At 36.5% G+C, this 20,115-nt stretch overlaps 2 long non-coding RNA genes across 3 annotated transcripts in view; one reads left to right on the top strand and one right to left on the bottom strand.

Annotated features, from left to right (window-relative positions):
- LOC116069267 overlaps positions 1–20,115 on the top strand; it is a 1,149,691-nt gene that overhangs the window by 74,443 nt on the left and 1,055,133 nt on the right. The window lies entirely within an intron of this gene.
- LOC116069271 lies at positions 16,881–20,005 on the bottom strand. Its single transcript, XR_004109952.1, has 2 exons — positions 19,740–20,005; positions 16,881–17,070 (listed from the first exon to the last, which is right to left on the bottom strand). It is a non-coding gene; the product is annotated as an uncharacterized LOC116069271 (long non-coding RNA).

Genomic DNA, 20,115 nt, shown 5'->3' with positions numbered 1-20,115 from the left:
TTGTAGCACACATCTTGTCTTCTGGGCTCCAGATGCCTGTACTCCACTGCTGCTGCTGTCTTTGGTGGACATTGCATGGTACTGGCATTCAGAAAACACTGCTGTAACTAGGCTTTACCAATAGCATCAACTCCTTTGCATGACACCTTCAGTCCTGGGCCATCAATTGCAAACTGAGGCTGCACCTTTAGCAATGGCCTTCCATGGCCTCTCACTGTGCCCAGCCTTAGCTGCTCTTCATGACCCCTTCGTGCTGTAAAAACCAGTACTACCTGGGTGTCTCTTACACATTACCAAGTCCTGCTGCAGCACAAGGTACAACCTTGGCTATCTCTGGAACACAGCCTCTTTGTGCTCTCAGAAATCACTTCCCAGAAGATGTCACCTCAGTGATGCTAGTATCTTCTTTATCACTGCTAATTTCTTAGCTCCAGCTAACCAGCATCAATATAATAACCTGGAACTCAAGCAGGTCAGGAAGCAGGAGTTGATGCAGAGGCCATGGAGAGAGATGTTCCTTACTGGCTTGCTTCTCCTGGCTTGCTCAGCCTGCTCTCATATAGAACCTAAGACTTCCAGCCCAGGGATGGCACCACCCACAAGGGAACCTACCCCCTTGATTACTAATTGAGAAAATGCCCCACAACTGGATCTCATGGAGGCACTTCCCAAACTAAGCTCCCTTCTCTGTGATAACTTCAGCCTGTGTCAAGTTGACACACAAAACCAGCCAGTACAGTTAGCTATGTCAAATTATATTTTGCTGTGGCACACAAGGAGAAAGGATGTCTTCCTAAAGCAAACACGTGAAAGACTCTTCTCCTGAAGCAGTCACAGGTGAAAGGATGTTTTGATATAGTAAACACAAAAGAACTCAGGATGAAAGAATATAAATATGACCCCACAGACAGTGGGAGAGAAACACTGAGCCTTGATTGGGTTTACTGCAGCTAATTATTCTTCACTAATGATGAGCATGTATTGGTTTGTCTTATACAGTATTATTGAGTTCAACATGTGAAAAAGGCACTATTTGAAGAAGGCTGCCTAAGAAATGCTTGTGACCAGTTATTGGAGCAAATGTGCTGGTCTCACTTGTGAACTTAGAAGTGACAGCACTCCTGGTAGAACAGCTCCCTCTGTGAGAGAAAGAAAGGTTAATCATAATGGGAGGAGAAAAAAAAAACTTTGTTTAGCAGATGTAATAACTCTGGGAAGAAAAACTTAAGAAGAAGTTTAATGAAGAACATAATCTCAAATGTCAACTCATCATGACTCCAATGTGTTGTTTTGGGCCTATGTTGAGAAAGAGCATAGTGGTAGAGGGTACATGAAGTATTAAAGTTTTGTTGAAGAATGAAAGAGATATTGAGTGACCATGACAGACCATATGCCAGGTTTTAAGGACAAAACCAAAAAAAACAAAAAACAGAAAACAAAAATAAAAAAATACACTATACAGTACTTTTTGCTCCTAACTAGATGTAATTTCTTAGTTTCTTTCACTTCCAAATGTTTTCTTATGCTATATTCTACTAAAGTTTAAGTTTTCAACATAGGCACTGGAAAATTCTGTAGATTCTAACTAAACTATAACATTACTTCTCTCAGCCTCAAATGTTCATCCCTGTCTTAAGATTAAAAATAAATTGAGACAATTTATGACTGCCAATCCTTACAGCTCCTTCATTTTGTACAAGTGGAGTAAATAACCTCTAGGAAACTCTAGAAAAGAAAGCCAGAAAATGAGCTATCTAGTTCCAACAGACAATGGAACATGGTGAACATTCTCATTTCTAAAACAACATATAAAACCAATCCCAAGCAAAGAGTGAATGAAAGCAAAATCATAACCAAACATGTGGCACCCTGTTTACTCTGCAGAACATGACATGGTTGAAAGAAAATCATGCAAACTTGAGTAGTCTAGTAGTCTCCTCTATCCACATGTTTGTGCCTTGACTTGTCTTCATTTCTGCCTACATTTTTTAACAAAGGCATTGTATGTCCTTGGCATTTCTTTCTTCCTAGAGAATCTGTTGTATCCTTTACTTCATCATCAGAAATCCATCCATTTCCTTCAGAGACTACCTACAGGAATTTCAAAGATTCCATATACTATCTAGCCCCAGAGACATTACAATAAGACCTTGGAATGGTTACATTCTCCATTTCTGCCAAATCAGTGACTCTGTAGTTTTACAAATGTCTCTGTGGTGGTTTGAATATGCTTGGCCCTAGGAATGGTACTATTAAGAGGTATGGCTTTGTTAGAGTACCCATGACCTTGCTGGAGGCAGTGAATCAATCTCTGGGTGGAGGCAGTGCATCATTCTCTGGGTTGACAAGGAGAGTGTCTTCCTAATCACATTGGGGCCAGTCTTCTCCTAGCTGCCTTCAGATAAAGACTCTCATCTTCTCCTGCACCATGACGGCCTGGAGGCTGATGTACTTCCACACTGATGATAATGAAATGAACCTCTGAACCTGTTGTCCCCAATTAAATGTTGTCCTTATAAGAAGAAACAAAACAAAAACAAAAACAAAAACAGAACTGCTTGTGAGGTTCCTGCAGCAACTTGCTGCTTCTGCAGTTTTGCTTTAGGCCAGTTGGCGAGCCTGGCAGTTTCTTCCAGATAGAACTGCATCTGGCCGATGTCCACTTCCTGAAAAGAATGACCTGAAATTGCTAGGTCATGCCTGTTGTCTGCCTGCCTAGAGGACTGGTCTGAAGTTGCAACCAGTATTTGGTGTTTGTTACATGACTGAACTGCTGCCCAAGAAGATCAAGCCTGCCCCCAAAGAACAATTGCTGGGCAGGTCTACTTTCCCCATATCCTAATAACTTTTCTCATTTTGCTGTGTGATGGGCTAGAGAAGAGGTTGAACCCTTATGAAAAATAGGTTGCATGAAATTTATACCTACGAGGCCCAAACTCCATATCAGAGAAACATTTTAACCTAGGCATGGACAAAGTTATTCTAAAAAGTGTCCCAGTATTGAAAAAGTGGGATTTACAAATTGTATACTATGAAATTTAAAACTTCCACACAGCAACAAAATAGTAAATGGAGAGAAGAAACAGCCCCCATAAGTGGCTATCTGTAAACCATGCTATCTGTACATCTGATAGATAACTATTACATAGAATTGATAATGAAATTGTAAAAAAAAAAAAAAAAAAAAAAAAAAAAAAAACACCACACATATACACATGAAATCAAATAAATAATGAAACACAAAAGGACATTCTCAAAGGTACAGATGACCTAGCACTGTTACAAGAAGACCCTACTACAGCTTTACTTATAAGGGAAATGCACATTAAATAATGTTGGGATTTTGTCTTATACCAATCATAATAGGAAAATTAATAACAGACCAATAAAATATCTCCTGATGAAATATTGCTATACCAATATATCAGCTCATCACCTGACCCTTCAACCCTCATCATAGAAATTTTTTCCCACAGCAGATGACATTTAACCCAGAGAGTCACCACTTGACAATCTTTGGAGTTCTCAGCCTTAAATGAGAATTCATTATCATACTCTTACCCACAAGGTTCAAGGATTTATGTGGCAGAGAAGGTGGAAAGTTTGTAAGAGTCAGGGGTGAGAAATGACACCAAAGAAACAGCACATTCCAGATACTACAGGACTAAAACATTTAAGAACTCAAAGAGGCTGACACACAAAACACACAGGCTCTGTACCTGCTCAAGCTAGGCACTATTCCAGCCAGGAGAAGGGAATGTATGTGCCAAACCCTACCTACCCAGGAAGGATATGACAACATATGATAACATTATATTGCAAGGGTTTCACAAAGAATAAATAAAATAGAATTATGAGGCATAAGGGTAACAACAAAGTCTAGGGAGAGCGTAAAGGAATCAGTTGTACTCCACTGGTCAGAATGTAAGTAAGTATCTATAGAAATCTTCAACCCACTCATCCCACTGTAGAAGATTTAAAGGTTTCTGGGGCAGCATTTTCATGCTTGCATGAAATAGGGTTGCTTGCAGGTCTATATTTATTCTAACATGATTTGCTCTTCTAGAATCAGCCTTGGTGTCTACCAGCAAAAGCATGTATAGAGAAACTGTGGTACATATTCACAATGGAGTTTTTTTATTTTTATTTAGCCATAAAAATTAGACCAAGTTATCCATCTAATAGAAAAGCAGGTACATGTGCTTTACATTATTAAAGTAAATGAATCAGGCTCAGAAAGACAAGGAAAAGAAGTAGAGAGAAGGGGGAAAGATGATAGGGGGACACATATGTTTGCAATCCAAATCCCCTGTGATGTAAGATGTGATTATGAAACTTAAAATAAACACACATGCATTTTTTTTCAGTTATCTACTTGAATACATTTAGAGAAGAAGTTACAGAGTTTGTGTTTTAAACATAAGTACCAAATCAAGTGAAACAAGCATAATGAAATATATGTATATATTATATATAATTTGAAGGTGTAAGAGGATGTCAATACAGTCAGAGTCAGAAAGGAATCAAAAAAAATATAACAAGCAAAAAGCAGATCTGAAGCTCAGAAATAAACTGAGTATATGGAAACTGAGACAAGAGCTTATTTCTTGAAATTATGACTGCACATCGAGTTGTTGGGAAAGGAGTGTAAGGAACTGAGAAAGTAAAAAGAAAGGGAAATAAAAAGATGTTGGGTGAATGAGTGTTTCAAATGTTCAAAATATTGTTACAGCCCGATTCATGCCGTGCTGCTGGTGATAAATAGTAGTTGAGTAAGCTGGATCCCAGACATAGAATGCAAAGCTGCTTTAAGACCTACATGTCGATTTTTCTGAGTACAGTTTCAGTTTTGTCTCCATAATGCATTTTTTAAAATTCTACCATCACCTTCACATCTATCAGATTCACATTCCTTTGAAATATTTCATATTTTACTCTTCTTTTCCATAATGGCTCATTAGTTAAGAGAACTTAAACTTGTTCCAGACAACTCAGATTTGATTCATTTTCACGACATTTTTCTCTAACATTTGCATGTAACTTCATAGGTAATCAAATTCTCTCTTTTTTTGGGTTCCTTGATATTGCATGTATATGGTCCACCGATATACATACACACAAAATGCTCATACGGATCAAATAAAACTAAACCTCAAGGAGAAGAAATAAAACTAACCTGCTCAAAGATCTAGAAATATATTCACATAGACAGTTTCAAAACCAAGGGCATGTAATTAATATCATGCGCATATTCATATGGCAATAGCTTGACATTTAAAAGATGGATTAAAATATGCATCTTTGTCTATTTGTGCTATACCCATGTGATACAGATCCTTGTGGAGGTGAAGTATTAGATGCCCGGCGGCTAGACTTACAGACAGTTTTGATCCTTCTAATAAGGCTAGTGAAAATAAATTTTATTTTTTATGAAATAATGATGAGATTTCAACTTCTGAGCCATTTCCACAAGCCCTCAATTTTTTAAGAAAAATACAAGTTTGAGATACCTTAGTTTCTTGAAGGCCTGGAAATTAGCCAAGTCTCCTAATCCAAAGGGGAAAATCTTCAACAAACTCATGCTTCTCTCTATTATGCTATCTCAGGCAGTAACTGTTTTTTCTAATTTTTGATGCATTTCAAGGATAGATGAAATCAATACAATTTTTTTCTATAATTAATCAAAAGAGTTGATAATGTGATGATTTTTTATGTATGTGGAAATTTAAGCAATTATACATTTATTTTGAGATAAGATTGCTAAGACCTTAGGCTGTCCTCAAATTTTCTTTAGTGTCAAGGGTAGCCCTGAACTCCTTATCTTCAAGGATAACAAATGTTTGCTACATCATATAAGCTAACAACAACAGTTATGTGCATACTGACCCAGTCAATGAAGACTGATTTCTGGCAGCCAAATCTGAAAACATCAAGAATCATTGTTTTTCTTAAAGACATGTTTGTTATCTGTTAAAGCATTAGCTAAAGAAAATCTCAGATTGTCCCATCAACTGAAAAGGAGTACAGATTAGACATCTTATCAGACACTGGTTATTTGATCAAGAAAGAAGAGCCATTGATAAGTCATGCTTTCAGAATTCTGATGTCTCTTGGCTACTCTGAAGTTTGTGAATAATCCTTAAAGGCTGGGTGGTATATAGGATACTTAAAACTTTCAAGTAAACATTTGATAAGACTGTGCATGATAAAACTCAAAGATGTGAAGAAAAGAAAATTTCTCTACATAATCTTTAGATTAGCTGTTAGCTCATAAGTTTTGCCATCTCGATGTAATTCTTTGTGGATATCATTTTAATAGTGCTAAAAATTCTGAGTTCTTCTTGTGAATCACCTTCTGGTTCTAAGATGACTTTAGAGACAAATGTTAGTTCAAACTTCTACGTGACCATAAAACTAAACTTCAAAAGGGCCAGGCTGAAAATAAAAGAAGACACTATGAGACATCATAAACAATTTCATTAAAAATTCAGGGGTCACAAACAGCAAGGAAATCCAGTGAGAGAGCACTTGAATGCACAACACCTTTGATTCTATTTCTAGAGACATAAACATGCAAATAAATAATTCCGAAATGGCCTTCAACTTAAGTTGTCATTTTATAATTATTTCTGACTAAACAGAAATAAGGAGATTTTGCTAGAGAAAATGTCCTTGCATTAAGTGTAAAATAATAAAAGAACATGTTACCAATAACATGGGGACTCATTGATTTATTTTTCATTGTTGGTTTGTTTTTATAAGGTGAGGGTCATTTAGCAATGTGACTGTTTGAAGTAATGGCTAGAAATTGTTATTTCAACAATGTTAGAGTGAAGAATGTGATCGGAGGCTCATTCTAAAGCTTCAAATGTAACTTTGTAAATGTAATATCCTCAATGCTTTTCCTGCTGAGGGAATGATTTATCATGGAATAACAAACCTCAATAATATCGAACTCTGGAGGTAAGATAGTATACTTCAACCCTGTATATAGCTCTATTACTTTCAGATCAAAAGAGCAGATCATTATTATTACCTGAGATGTCATGTTCCTTATTAAGTCTAACACAGGTATAAATTTCCTTTTCAGAAAAAAAATCACAAAAACACATAGGTATAAAATTTATATGGAAATAACACTTGTATATTGTTTGTTTTCCCAAAGTTTTAGACTCTTAGGGGCAGAATCTAATAATTAACTGCAGGATAAAACAAGGATATATTAGTTAAAAGGATTATGTTATGAGCTTGGCCTAGTGACACAAGACAATAATTCTAGCTAATGAAGCCAGGTAAATTCAAGGCCTGATTGAGCAACTTGGTGAGACTTTTTCCCACAAAGAAACAAGTCAAGGGCTATGGGGATGCTTCCTTCCAAGAACTCTTGCTTACCATGTGTGACCTGAGGACGCAATCCTCAGTGCAACAGGGGAAAAAGAAGAAAAAAAATAGCTTCACTGAAACAAAATGAAATACCTACGTCTACAATAACTTTCACACAACACACACAGAAACACAGACACACAAGCATGAACAAACACACATACACCCACATGTTCTGTAAAGCATTCTAGACGAGAATTAAAGTTCCAAGTGATTTAAGAATACTGAATACCGAAATAAAGAGGATTAAACATAAAGATAAATCCACTCTGAAGTTTAATCTCTACTGCTTTCAGGTTTTAGAGATTTCCTCTCAACGATAGAAGCCATTCCTTTGATTTCAATCCTTTCTATCTCCTCTATTTCTCTGTAATGTGAGAAAATGAATGTGGTGTGAGGTGGCAAACACACACACACAAATACACACAAATATATATAGATGTATATATAGAGAGATAGATATAGATAGGTGGATGTATAGATGTATAGATATATAGATATAGATATGTCAGCACACAAACACACACATTCATGTGTGTATGTGTGTGTGTGCTAGATATATATATGTATCTGTGACATATAAGGGTGATTCACAAATGGTATCTGTGTACATATCTGTGTTTGTTTGTGTGTAAAGTGTATATGAGTGGTGTATATATGTGTGGTGTGCATGTGGTATATGTGTATTCTGTATATACATGAGTCTATGTCAGTATTAAACTCAGCATATGTGCATGTAGATGCCAGAACAGGACACAAGGTATCTGCTCTATGACTCTTCTTAGATTCTTCATATAGAGTCACTCACTGAACTGGAGCTATGCTGGAATGCAACAAGCCCAAAGAGCCGCCATTCCAACTCCATACCAGTCATCTTTGAGGCTGCCCATGTGTTTGCCTGTATTTGCATGGTTAATTGGGATTTAAACTCATGTTATCATGCTTGTAAAATGATCATTCTCACCCACTGAGACATCTTGCCAGCTTTATCCTCACTTTTTGTTTCAATATTGTAAGCTTTTAGGACTTAGAACTTTAAGTTGTTTAGAGCCTTCTGTAACTACATCCGATGTAAAACACAAAAATAATATGTAATTGTTCTAAGAATTTTTCTTTTTCTTTAACTTTTATTGAATCTGCTCTTTGAGAATTTCATTCATAAATAAAGCATATTATGATTAGTATAACTTCAGAATCTTTTTAATCCTCCCTCTTCCCTTTTTCTATCCCATCAGACCTACTCATCTATTAGTGTACATTTTTTCAGAAGAAAACAATTTTTGGATACTTACAGAGCTTAACCAGAGACTTCTGCAAGATCATAGGTTTTGAACTATCTATTAAAACATGGTCATCATTTCATAAGTACAGAACAGAAAACAATGGTGTTTCACAGAATCCATCAATAACTCATCAGGGCAAGTGAATATTCCTGACCTATGGTTGCCTATTGAAAGGCACTGTCTTGTATGGACCCACTGCAGACATCCATAACTGCTGTAATGACATTACCACATTAGACATTCTGGGTCTGTGTCAAACCCAGAAAATAAGATTTCATAGTGTTGTACCCTATCTTCTGGCTTGTAGATTCTCAATGCCTTCTTTTTTGTGATACTTCCTGAATCATAGAAACAATATGAATGAATATACTATTTTTGGGTGAGCATGTAATATTTCTTCTTAGAACTTTGAAGTCCCAATAGTCTTTACATTTCTAACAGTATTTCAGAGAGAAGCTTGGTTGTTTAAGTCTATCCATAGCAGTTTTTCATCAGTACAGACATAAATCTGGAGATGCTTGGTTCTATGTGAATTTAGCTGGGAATTCAAACTTAGGTCTTCATGCATGTGCATTAAGACCATCCTTAACATACTCACTATTGAACAAACTCACTAGGCACTCCTCTTATTATTATTCCCTTTACAAGAAAACAGAAAAACAAAACAAAACAAAACAAAAACAACTCCTCTCTTCCAGAAGACATTCAGTATATTAGTTATTTATCATACCAATGTGACCCATAGTTTCATAAAAATAAATAAGCATTATATCAGTAGTTGAAATTTGCTTTCATTTCAGAAGAGCAATATTCAAAATGATACCTATGACATCGCTGTAGAAATCCCAAGTGACAGTGACATGAGTAGCTGCCATCAAAAATCAGGATTAGGGTATCAGCACAAGGAACATCAAGTAAGACCTGATTTGCAGATCCTCTGACTTCAGGCAAACTGAGTAATTAGATATGGAGGAAAAAATATTTTAAATGGGACTCTTTAATGTGAACCACAATACTAAAATCCATTTACTTAGCAGTAATATGATGTGGGAAAATGTTGTAGTCTGGTCTTAAACTTAGTAAATATAAGCTTCTTTCATAGATGAAGTACTGAAGACATAAAAATGCATGGGTTAAAAAGTCAGGATTTATGTTTTTGTATGGATACCAAAATAAAATACTGTCTCAGGCAAGTCATTACTTTGTTCTGGCTCTCAAAGTTTTTACTTTTTTTATTAAGACAAAGGCATTTTAAAGTATCTTTTTTATGTTTATTTATGAAAATGTCATATATTAATAAAATAAATTACTCCTCAAATCTACCTTTCAACTCCTTCCATATTTCTTCCTTCTTATTACTTCCTGTCATTTTTACTTTCTATAACCTTCTAAGACCAGTTAGGGCTGGCATCATGGGAAATTTACCAATGGTCATGTCCTCAAAACCAATGATCCCCAGTAAAGAAAAATAATAACTACCAATAGCCCTTCTGTAAATGGTGCACCTCAGAGCTCATTTGTTAGTCTTTTGAATGGACTTTGGCTGGTTTGGATATTTTCATGATGTAGTTCAGCTAGCCCCAGTTGTTATGTGTTCATGAGTGTCATAATCATCAATTTGTGGGATAGAAAAAAAGCATTATCCAGAATGCTTATATGCGATTGATCTCAGGTTTCTATGTTCTTTCCACCACCTCATCTGTGATGTTTCCTGAGTCTTTGGGAGAGAGTAGTTGAGACAGATATTTCACCTAGTTCTGGGCACTGAGTCTTGACTGGGTGTGTTCGCAGTACTTTGACTTGTTATGCCACACTCCAGTGACTGGGGTCTATTGCCAACAGTAGGCCTCTGACAGAGGTGGAGAGTTGCAAACTCCCCAGTTCAGGTAAGATCCCCTAAAATAACATTTTTAGTAAAAAACTTTATCAACATATTTAGTCGCAAACACTACTGTAGTTATTCTTAGTATCTTTCAGGTATGGTTTTCAAAATCTGTACATGTATAAAAACAAAGCTCCTGAATATTACTTATATATGCCCTATATATTCATGTATACACTGCCTTTAATATTAATATATTATAATTGTCCTATAAGTGCTATTGTTTTGTACCTATTGACATATAGACCTTCTGTATTTAGCCATTAACATATAATTTACAAAATTGATCCACATATATAGAATCTAGATATATGTAGAATGCACATATTAATTTATCTAAAAGAATAAACCTCTTTAAAATGTAATTTTAATATAATAAAGATGTATTTTAGTAAAATAATTATAATACTAAACATATTACAGTTAAAATTGATTTGAAAAAAATCCATCTGCATTTCTTGGTAAGTAAAAATATCAATAAAATCTACAATTATTTACATAAAACTTCCTTAATAAGGAATTATGGGTAACAGTAATTAAATTTGTACTAGATCCACTATGTGTAATATTGGGGCATTTAATGACTACACAGCTAATGCATGACTTTCATTTCAGTTTTTCGGGTTAGCTGCTGTATATGACTTTATTGGTCAAGTAGTGGAGTCCAGATTTTGATAAGTTCTTTGAAATGGTACTGGGAGATCACCTTAGAATTGCAGCAGTGAATAGGCCTGCTTAGTTTGACTTTAGCTCTATTCCAGAGGGAGAGATTCCTGCATAAAAGAAAACAGCAGGCTAAAAAAGCATGAGAAATACAGCGATGAAGGAAGATTTGTGCTTAAAGGAGGTAAGGAGGAGGGGTTTGAATTTTTAAAAGATGAGAGAATAAGCCACTTAGATCTTTCAAAGTACTAAAATAGTCATTTTAACATAAAGGCAAGGCTCAGAGCTTTCGAGTTCAGAGAACTTCTTCCCGGAGCTACGGAGGCAGCTACACTAGGGATTGCCAGCTCTTGCAGGGCACTCTGTCAGCTGTCAGGAAATAAATCTCTCTATCATAATAAGCAGTGTGAGTTGGAACAACTGCTCCACAACGGGTCACTCCAGGAGCTCTCAACATGCTTCCTGAACAAGGGCTCCCTGATGTACTCTGATTTATATACATCTGTAGAGTGACTACTGATTTAGAAAAAGGAAGAACTGATCAAGAGGGCCATCATACTCCAGATGCTTTCATATCCTTCCCAACTCACTCTGCTCGTCCTTGGCTGCACTGGCGCTTCTCCACAGCCCTTTCCATTCACAGTGACCCAGTTAAAGGTCCATTGCTAGAACGACCACTCATCTCCCATGTTGGTAAAGAAGCTCAGTAGTTACACTGGTGCTTTAAAGGGGGTTCTGTCAAATGACTGTCCCTTTGTGAGTCACCTTCCTTATAAACACAGAACTCATCAAATACCTGCTTTTGTACAAAATTGCTTAGAGATGTTACAGGATCCCAGTGTGCGGCGATATTACTTTCCTTGATCATTAGCTTGTGTCACATGATGTGCTTCATTACTCAACATCTCAGGAGTGATCATATTTCATCTCCATTTCATTATGCTTCCCATCCAACAAAGTCCAAGCTATATTGGATTTGAGCTCGCGTTAATGGGTAGAAATTGGATGTTATTGTAGGTCACTGATGAAACTATCTTTCATGTGGTAGATACCAAGCAATATGGCTTTCAACTCAATGAAAAGCAAGTAATAATTTTAAAGTATGCAATACTTGCAAGTTAGTTTACTGTATACTTTCAATACCTATTGCAAGTCAGCATGTTATAGCTTAGTTTGCCAGATATATGAAATAACAAATAAACTCATGAATTAAGGTTGTAAATTAGAGACTTTAAGAAGTGAATATGTATTGAACAGTGCTGTTGTTGCTGTCAAACACTATGCTGAAGCAGACTGCAATGGTCATACGTTATACCGAAGAGGGGGAAGAGTCCAAATATGAACTAAAGCTATTGCTGGTACTTGTGGTTGTTATTGTAGTTAGTGTCATTTGTCTGATTTCTAGTTTCACAAGTCTGGCTCATTTATATTGCCAATCCTAAATGCAATATAAATTAATGACTAAGTCATTGAGAACATCGATTTCAAATTAAATTTGAGTAACATCTGGGTTAATTTTTTTGTAGATGGGTGGGCGGCCCCAACCCTCTACCAGGGCCATGTCTATGTACTAGAGGTCTTTTCAGGTTTTTTCTCCCTGCTGTTGAGTATTTTGGCTAATGTCATCCGCATTGGGTCCTGGGAACCTCTTGCATCCCTGGCATCTGGAACCTTCTAGTGGTTCGCCAAGTTTCCCACCCCAAACTGCTGCATATTTCTGTTCATCCTCCTGGCCCTGTGGATTTCTCTCTTGCCTTTCCCATTCTCAGTCTTACTCCCCTTTTTCCTCCCTCTTACCTCTTGCAACTAGATTCCTTTCTCCCTCTGCCTCCCCTGATTAGTTTTCCCCTATTCTAAGTGGGTTTGAAGCATCTGCACTCTGGCTTGTGTGCTTGTTAAGTTTCATATGGTCTGTGAGTTGTATCATGGGTATTCTGAGTTTTTGGACTAAAATCTACTTATCAGTTGAATGCAGACCATGGGGTCTAAATATTTTAACCCAGAAAAGTGAAGCAGAGTGTGAAGGAAAAGCCATCTAGGGACTGCCCACCACACAATCCATTCCATCCACAGACACTAAACCCAACTCCATTGCTGATGCCAAGATGTGCTTGTAGACAGGAGTGGTTTCTGAGACAGACTGGTGTGGCTCTTTTCTGAGAGGCTCTGCCAGCACCTGACTAAGTCAGATAAGATACAGTCAATCATTGAACTGAGCCTGGGAACCCCAATCAGAGAATTAAGGGAAGGACTGAAGGAGCTGATAGAAATTGTAACCCCATAGGAAGAACAACAGTATTGACTAACCAGAGCTCTCAGAGCTCCTGGGGACTAAACAGCCAACCAGACTTGGGCCATGGCTCCCAGTATACATGTAGTGTAGGAGTACCTCATCTGACTTCAGTGGTAAGGGAGGCACTTGGCCCTGTGGAGGCTTAATTTTCCAGAGAGGTGAGGCAGGAGCAAGTGGGTGGGTGGGATGGGGAGCACCCTCTTAGAGGCAAAGAGGATGGGGAGGTGGTGGAGGTTCGAGGAGGGGAGACTGGGAAGGAAGATAACATTCAAAATGTAAACAAATAAAATGATTAATAAAAAAATTGAACTACATCATTTCCTTCTTCCTTCTTTTTCTAGTTCCATCTCTGCCCACTCATTTCTGATTTGTTTACTTCAAATTCTTGGACTCTGTTTCTATATGGCTAGTGGTTCGTGTGTGTGTGTGTGTGTGTGTGTGTGTGTGTGTGTGTTTCTTTCATTCACAAATCTGAGTTCTGGCGAGTGGCTGGGAGTGTGGTAGTGTGACCATCTGAGAGCACAAAGGGTTTTAACTAAATTACTGCTACTTTCTATGTGATTTTTTTATTGCAAGGGACCCTAGGAAAGTTTATGTCTGAGTCACTTTGTCCTCTTCCTCCTCCTCTTCCTCCTCCTCCTCCTTTTCTTCCTTCTTCTTGTCCTCATTCTAGTCCTTGTCCTCCTTGTCCTCCTCTTACTTATCCTCTTTTTCCTCTCTCTCTGTCTCTCTCTGTGTCTCTGTGTCTCTGTCTCTCTCTTTCTCTCTGTCTTTGTCTCTCTCTCTCTCCACTTTATATCCAAATTGCAGCTTCTTCCCTCCTCTCCTCCAAATTCTACCCTTACAAATACCTCCCCATATTAAACCCTCTGCTTTTTCTTAGAAAAGGGGAAATCTCACATGGAAACCAACCCACCCTAGCACATCACATCAAATCACTACATGACTAGCCAAATCTTCTTCCAGTGAGGCCAGACAAGGTAGTTCCAGTTCCACTATTGGAAGTAGATCCAAAGGCAGGCATCAAAGACAGAAAAAGCCACTGCTCTAATTGTTAGAGGACCCACATGAAGACCAAGCTGAACATCTATTACAAATCTGCATCGAGTCTAAGTCCATGCCCCATATGCTCTTTATTGGTGATTACATCTCTGTGACTCCTCAATGGGGCCAAGTTAGTTGACACTGTAGGTTTTCTTATGGTTTCCTTGACTGCTCTGGTTCCCTCAATCCTATTCCTCATTCTTCTACAAGACACCCAGATCTCCACGTAATGCTTGACTGTGGGCATCTGCATCCGATTTAGCCTGCTGCTGTATGGAACCTATCAGAGGACACTTATGCTAGGCTCCTGTCTGCAAGTGTAACTGAGTATCATTAGTAGTGTCAGGTGTTGGTTCTCGCCCATGGGATGGGTCTCAAGTCATTGGTTTACCATTCCCTCAGTCTCGGCTCCATCTTTGTCTATGCACTTCCTGTAGGCAAGACACATTTCAAGTTGAAGGTTTTGTGGGTCAGTTGGTGTCCTTATCTCTTCACTGAGAGCCCTGCCTGGATACAGGAGGTGGCCTCTTCAGTCTCCATATCCCCCACTGCCAGCAGTCTAAACTAGGGTCTCCCCATAGACTCCCAGGAGCTTCTCCTGTCACAGAGATGCCTACCCTACCAATTGTTGTTCTCTATCCCGACACTCTCTTGCCCCCAGTCCCCACACCCAATCCCCATCCCTTCCCCCACTTTACCTGCTCTCTCATCCAGTTACCTCCTTTTATCCACCCCTGGTGTCTATCTTGATACTTTGCTAAAAGTGTTAATCAGATGTATGAGTCTTCTGATAGAGAATTTAGACTATTTTAATATAAGATTTCATCTCATACCATGAAAATACCTATGATTAATAAAGCTCGGCAAAGATGTGAAGCAAAGTTATTCATTTGTAAAAATGTATGCAACTTCAATCTCTGTGGAAGCTGGCATAAACGTCATGAAAAGGCAGAACAAAACAAACAGACAAACAGGATTTCAATATTATACAGCTATATCCCTTCTGAGCATACAACTGGAATATTCAAAATCAACTTACTATAGATACGTCTCAGCACACAAGTTGACAGTATTTATAGTAGTTTAATTGTTGAATTGTCCTAGATCATTATCTGTAAATGAACAGATAAAGACATTGTGATATATATATACACAACATAATGTTTAATGATAAATGAGAATGAAATGATGTATGTTACAAGGGAATGAATAAAACTGGGGATCATGTTAAGTGAAATATGTCAGTTGCTCACAGTAAGGTATTAAATGTTTTGGCACCTATTTATACTGTACTGAAAATAACAATGTAATATTTGTGAGACCAGTCAGGTTGGAGACTGTGGAAGAGAGGAGTTTGTGGAAAGACAGAGAAGAAAGATGGCAAGATGAACAGGAACCTAGAAATGAGATAGGTACATGGAAATGTCCTAAAGAATTTCCTCACAATGCACATCAAGCTTTGCTCATAAAAATGGGTCATTTCACATGACAATGTCCCCATGTGACACTGCCTGAAAACAGTTTTCACTTTGGTGGATAATTGTTTTGACATACCCAGTAAAGAGAATTTACAATTGCAGAACTTCTGAAAAATAATAATTATCATTGAAATCACCTTCTTTGAAATATTTAGAATTATAAAAATTCAAAAGTTCAACAAATAAAATATGTAATGATGGCAGGACTGTTTTAACACTATGGCACACATCAGCCACAGTAGGGAAAACAGCTAACATCCTGTTTCTGAAGTCATTTAGTGCCAGAATCAGGAAAAGATTCTATCAACTGCCTTGAGGAAACTGCAGAAGTTCCTTTGAAATCTAGTATAGTCATGACTAAGAAATCTGAAAAAATTGGGAGTGCCAAGGTTTTAAAATATTTGATTGCAAGAACTTCAAATATAACTACTATTGATCTAAACTTGGAGGTGTGCTTGTTATCAATAGTGCTTAGACAGCAAATGACTAATACATTGTACAAATATTCTAATGTTTATAAAAACATGTTCATTATATTGTTATTTTCATACTTCCAGGTCACCTACAAAATATCTATCACTGTGTGATGAAAATGCAAACAAATATAATCAGATGGATCTTTAATGGATTACTGAATTGTACATGTAAAATCCTATTATATTTAATGGTGCTCCAATTACATACTTTAATATAAAATAAAATTTCCCCAAATTTGAATTTGATGTGTTTAAAGGAATATATCTATCAATTTATGGAAGTGTAAATTATGAGTAGGTAAGAGGAAAATCATTTATTCAATGTGCAAATCATTTTTAATGTGTGAGGAAGAAAGAATATACTCAGGTAGCTAGATAATGATAAAAGATAATTATTTTAATATTTAACTTTTAAATCTATTGTCATATTTACCTCATGATTTTGGTTCCTAATTTTTTGCTCAATTCCTTCTCCAGCAATTCTCTACTTAAAAGCACTAGATAATCTTGATTGAATATTCTTAGAATAAAGAGCCCACATGGATTGTTGATTCTTTATATCCAGAGGCTGAAAAAAAGACAAATGTAAAAGTTTGTGTTTGGAATGAGCATATATTACAATTACAGCAATACACACTCGAACATTATCACATATCATTTCTCACAATTGCAGATGGTATTTTTCTCGATAGTGAGGTTGGAAAGAGATATAATAAATAGAAGACTGCTATTGTGCATGCAAGCTGTAGCCTAAATCAAATAATGGTAACAACACAAAGCGAGGCTGGAGGAATGACAGAAATGAAGGAATAAGGGACACAGCGGAACTATATTGTACAATACTAATTCTTTTATGTAAATATTTGTATTTCATTGCTTTTTATTAAAATGAACAATCCACAATTAATTATAAAATTTGCATATGAAAACTAATTTAGTAATATTTATTTGTTTCCAATATGATGTCTTTTTATCTTTTTCCTAGTATAAAGAATATTTTGAGATAGGTATGTAATAAAAACAAATGTATGATTAAAATATACTGAAGGAAATGAAGTATAAATTTTATTCTAACAAATGCTTGAAATGCTGGGTAAAGCTTTTCAATTAGCATAATTTATAATATTTTCTTCAGGCTATGAACTACAATCAGGAAAACTGGAACAAATGCTTATACATGTTCTTTTATAACAATTTCTTTTAGTCAGTAACTTAAATTCATGAATCTTTTATATCAAATTTATACCAAAACATGTTATACACAAAAGAAAACATCAGTGATATATAACTGGTCAAAAACTGAAAAATGAGTCCAAGGACTCCAAACTTCACCTACCTCTTTGTTCTCATCAATCCATTTCAATGAATTAACATGTAAAAATTTAGAGAAAGCTTATATTGTAAATAAAATACATAAATATTTATTTCATCATTCCTATAATTATTCAAGTTCTTTGGGAGCACTGCAAACTTTTTCTTTTTCAATATGAGAGAGAAGATAATTCATCTTCAAATTCACTTTTTTTTCTCTCCTCAGATTCTTAAACTTTAACTACTGTATTAGGTGAAATGGAGTTTTAGATATTAAAACTCACACCTGGCATGGAGGATCAAATGTGTCAACTGCTTGTTGCCTTCACTTGATGGGGTTTTATTGTGGAAGAGTGTTATAATTCAGATTATAATTGGGATATTTTGTTCTTTTTTTGAATTAGTTTATTAGATATTTTCTTTATTTACATTTCAAATGTTATCCCCTTTTCTGCTTTCCCCACCAACCCCCCCATCCCATCTCCCTACTTCTATGAGAATGCTTCCCCCACCCAATCATTCCTGCCTCCCAACTCTGGCATTCCCCTACACTGGGGCATCAAGCTTTCACAGGACCAAGGGCCTCTCTTCACATTGATATCCAACAAGGCCATCCTCTGCTACATATTCAGATGGAGCCATGGGTCCTTTCATATGTACTCTTTGGTTGATGTTTCAGTCCCTGGGAGCTCTGGGGGATCTGGTTGTTTGATGTTGCTGTTCCTCCTACAGGGTTGCAAACCCCTTCAGCTCCTTCAGTCCTCTCACTCCTCAATTGCAGACACCATTCTCAGTCCAATGGTTGGCTGCAAGCATCGACCTCTGTATTTGTCAGGCTCTGGCAGAGCCCCTCATCCAGAGACTGTCCCACCTGGAGATCCATCCCATATGTGGTTACCCCCAGACACTATCGTGGATGCTAAAAGTGTGTTGATGCTAAAAGTGCTTGCTGACAGGAGCCTCCTGATATAGCTGTCTCCTGGACATTTTTTTCCAATGCTTTTGCCTATTACCTTGATTTGACCTTAAAGAAATAGGCAACCTTTTTTTATATCTTATGATTCAATTTTATAGTTTCTGTAGATACATCATTGATTGAAAGACTAGATATAGTAAAAGCCAATAATTTTTTTAGTAACTGTATAAAACATTATGAAATTATAAAGTAACATTCATGAGAAAGCATACAAAAATCAAATTTCATGAAAATTCATCAAATGTCATTACTTGTTATTGAACTTTTCTTCTGCATATACTTTAATTTGAGATTGTAAAAGAAATGATGCAAATATGACCAATTTTTAACCTAAAAATTCCAGAATCAGAACCATAATTCTCTATGTACTTTCTTTCTACATATAGACTCAATATATTCTGTAAACAGTTTATTTTGAAAAAATAAATTCTAGTGTACAAATATTTACTATCTAAATTAGGAGTTACATGTTGAGGTAAATATAATTTTGATTGGATTAGCAATCATATATCTTTATGTAAATAGTAGAATTGAATCAAGTTATTAAACACTTGATTTTACTGCACATTTATACTATCATAAATATACTTCTTAAATTATTCTTACTATTTTCTGTAGCACTTTCACTGTTGTGAATTTCTTGTATTAATGATAGTGGTTTCTAAATATCCACTAAAATATTTAAGTTTATTCATAAATGTTTACTTTATAAATAATATCATTCAGAATCTTTGGTTTTGGCCTTGACAATGTCCCTCTGGTCTTTGGGATTTTTTAATTCTTTTTTTAATAAAATATTTATTATCTTTTTATTAATTTATTCATTTAACATCTGTATTATCCTCCATCTTCTGCCAGTCCCACCCTTACATATTCCTCCCCCAATTACCCTCCCTTCTCCCCAGAGAAAAGGAAGTCCCCCTTGGATCCTTCCCCACCCTGGGACATACAGTTGTAGAACTTAATGCTTCTTCTTCCACTGAGGCCCAACCAGGCAATCCAGTTTAGGTAAGGGGAGTCAGAATCAGAGACAACGTCAGCTTCAATTCTTAGGAGACCCACAGAAAGACCAAGATGCACATCTGCTTCAAAGATGTAGGGGCCTAGGTCAAACATGTGTATCCTCTTTGGTAGTTCAGTGTTTATGAGCCCCCATGGATCTAGGAGAGTTAACTTTGTAGATCTTTTTGTGGTGTCCTTGACCCCTCCAATTGGATCATTTCTATCCTCTACTTTTCCACAATATTCCATGACCAAATCTTCTAAATGGATATGGAAACATTCTAAATGAACATTCTAGCAACATTCTGAGTCTGTGAATATAGA

The sequence above is a fragment of the Mastomys coucha genome, unplaced genomic scaffold (genome assembly GCF_008632895.1).
Source record: "Mastomys coucha isolate ucsf_1 unplaced genomic scaffold, UCSF_Mcou_1 pScaffold22, whole genome shotgun sequence".
NCBI classification, from domain to species: Eukaryota; Metazoa; Chordata; class Mammalia; order Rodentia; family Muridae; genus Mastomys; species Mastomys coucha.
Note: the sequence above shows the minus strand (reverse complement) of the source record. Positions and strands in the feature narration are given on the sequence as shown.